Genomic DNA, 3,563 nt, shown 5'->3' with positions numbered 1-3,563 from the left:
AACTACTGTAAAAATAAGACTGAAAACCAGAAGCAGGAGGCTTAAGTCCAAATCCTGAGAACACCAGAGAACTCCTGACTCCAGGGAACATTAATTGACAGGAGCTTATCAAACTCCTCCATACCTACACTGAAACCAAGCACCACCCAAGGGCCAACAAGTTCCAAAGCAAGACATACCATGCAAATTCTCCAGCAACACAGGAACACAGCCCTGAGCTCCAATATACAGGCTGCCCAAAGTTACTCCAAAACCATTGACATCTCATAACTCATTACTGGACACTTCATTGCACTCCAGGGAGAAGAAATCCAGCTCCACCCACCAGAACACCTACACAAGCTTCCCTAACCAAGAAACTTTGACAAGCCACCTGTACAATCCCACCCACAGCGAGGAAACTCCACAATAAAGAGAACTCCACAAACTGCCAGCATACAGAAAGGCCACCCCAAACTCAGCAATGTAAACAAGATGAAGAGACAGAGAATACCCAGCAGATAAAGGAACAGGATAAATGCTCACCAAACCAAAGAAACGAGGAAGAGATAGGGAATCTACCTGATAAAGAATTCTGAATAATGATAGTGAAAATGATCCAAAACCTTGAGATCAAAGTGGAATCACAGATAAATAGCCTGGAGACAAGGATTGAGAAGATGCAAGAAAGGTTTAACAAGGACCTAGAAGAAATAAAAAAGAGTCAAGATATAATGAATAATGCAATAAATGAGATCAAAAACACTCTGGAGGCAACAAATAGAATAACAGAGGCAGAAGATAGGATTAGTGAAGTAAAAGATAGAATGGTATAAATAAATGAATCAGAGAGGAAAAAAGAAAAACGAATTAAAAGAAATGAGGACAATCTCAGAGACCTCCAGGACAGTGTTAAACACCCCAACATTCGAATCATAGAAGTCCCAGAAGAAGAAGACAAAAAGAAAGACCATGAGAAAATACTTGAGGAGATAATAGTTGAAAACTTCCCTAAAATGGGGAAGGAAATAATCACCCAAATCCAAGAAACCCAGAGAGTCTCAAACAGGATAAACCCAAGGCGAAACACCCCAAGACATATATTAATCAAATTAACAAAGATCAAGCACAAAGAACAAATATTAAAAGCAACAAGGGAAAAACAACAAATAACACACAAGGGGATTCCCATAAGGATAACAGCTGATCTTTCAATAGAAACTCTTCGGGCCAGGAGGGAATGGCAAGACATACTTAAAGTGATGAAAGAAAATAACCTACAGCCCAGATTACTGTACCCAACGAGGATCTCATTCAAATATGAAGGAGAAATGAAAAGCTTTACAGAGAAGCAAAAGCTGAGAGAATTCAGCACCACCAAACCAGCTCTCCAACAAATGCTGAAGGATATTCTCTAGAGAGGAAACACAAAAAGGGTGTATAAACTGGAACCCAAAACAATAAAGTAAATGGCAATGGAATCATACTTATCAATAATTACCTTAAACATAAATGGGTTGAATGCCCCAACCAAAAGACAAAGACTAGCTGAATGGATACAAAACAAGACCCTTATATATGTTGTCTACAAGAGACCCACCTCAAAACAGGGGACACATACAGACTGAAAGTGAAGGGCTGGAAAAAGAGATTCCATGCAAATGGAGACCAAAAGAAAGCAGGAGTAGCAATACTTATATCAGATAAAATAGACTTTAAAACAACGGGTGTGAAAAGAGACAAAGAAGGACACTACATAATGATCAAAAGATCAATCCAAGAAGAAGATATAACAATTATAAATATATATGCACCCAACATAGGAGCACTGCAATATCTAAGACAAATGCTAACAAGTATGAAAGGGGAAATTAACAATAACACAATAATAGTGGGAGACTTTAATACCCCACTCACACCTATGGATAGATCAACTAAAGAGAAAATTAACAAGGAAACATAAACTTTAAATGATACAGTAGACCAGTTAGACCTAATTGATATCTATAGGACATTTCACCCCAAAACAATGAATTTCACCTTTTTCTCAACCGCACACGGAACCTTCTCCAGGATAGATCACATCTTGGGCCATAAATCTAGCCTTAGTAAATTCAAAAAAATTAAAATCATTCCAAGCATCTTTTCTGACCAAAATGCAGTAAGATTAGATCTCCATTACAGGACAAAAACTATTAAAAATTCCAACATATGGAGGCTGAACAACACACTGCTGAATAACCAACAAATCACAGAAGAAATCAAAAAAGAAATCAAAATATGCATAGAAACGAATGAAAATGAAAACACAACAACCCAAAACCTGTGGGACACTGTAAAAGCAGTGCTAAGGGGAAAGTTCATAGCAATACAGGCATAGGCATACCTCAAGAAACAAGAAAAGAGTCAAGTAAATAACCTAACTCTACACCTAAAGCAACTAGAAAAGGAAGAAATGAAGAACCCCAGGGAAATCTTAAAAATTAGGGCAGAAATAAATGCAAAAGAAACAAAAGAGACCATAGCAAAAATCAACAAAGCCAAAAGCTGGCTCTTTGAAAGGATAAATAAAATTGACAAACCATTAGCCAGACTCATCAAGAAACAAAGGGAGAAAAATCAAATCAATAAAATTAGAAATGAAAACGAAGAGAACACAACAGACAACACAGAAATACAAAGGATCATAAGAGACTACTATCAGCAATTATATGCCAATAAAATCGACAACGTGGAAGAAATGGACAAATTCTTAGAAAAGTAGAACTTTCCAAAACTGAATCAGGAAGAAATAGAAATTCTTAACAGACCCATCACAAGCATGGAAATTGAAACTGTAATCAGAAATCTTCCAGCAAACAAAAGCCCAGGTCCAGACGGCTTCACAGCTGAATTCTACCAAAAATTTCGAGAAGAGCTAACACCTATCCTACTCAAACTCTTCCAGAAAATTGCAGAGGAAGGTGAACTTCCAAACTCATTCTATGAGGCCACCATCACCCTAATACCAAAACCTGACAAAGATGCCACAGAAAAAGAAAACTATAGGCCAATATCACTGATGAACATAGATGCAAAAATCCTTAACAAAATTCTAGCAATCAGAATCCAACAACACATTAAAAAGATCATACACCATGACCAAGTGGGCTTTATCCCAGGGATCCAAGGATTCTTCAGTATCTGCAAATCAAGCAATGTAATTCACCACATTAACAAATTGAAAAATAAAAGCCATATGATTATCTCAACAGATGCAGAGAAAGCCTTTGACAAAATTCAACATCCATTTATGATAAAAGCTCTCCAGAAAGCAGGAATAGAAGGAATATACCTCAACATAATAAAAGCTATATATGACAAACCCACAGCAAACATTATCCTCAATGGTGAAAAATTGAAAGCATTTCCCCTAAAGTCAGGAACAAGACAAGGGTGCCCACTTTCACCACTACTATTCAACATAGTTTTGGAAGTTTGGGCCACAGCAATCAGAACAGAAAAAGAAGTAAAAGGAATCCAAATTGGAAAAGAAGAAGTAAAACTCTCACTGTTTGCAGATGACATGATCCTCTACAAAGAAA

The sequence above is a fragment of the Ovis aries genome, chromosome 9 (assembly GCF_016772045.2).
Source record: "Ovis aries strain OAR_USU_Benz2616 breed Rambouillet chromosome 9, ARS-UI_Ramb_v3.0, whole genome shotgun sequence".
NCBI classification, from domain to species: domain Eukaryota; kingdom Metazoa; phylum Chordata; class Mammalia; order Artiodactyla; family Bovidae; genus Ovis; species Ovis aries.
This window is presented reverse-complemented; position numbering follows the sequence as displayed.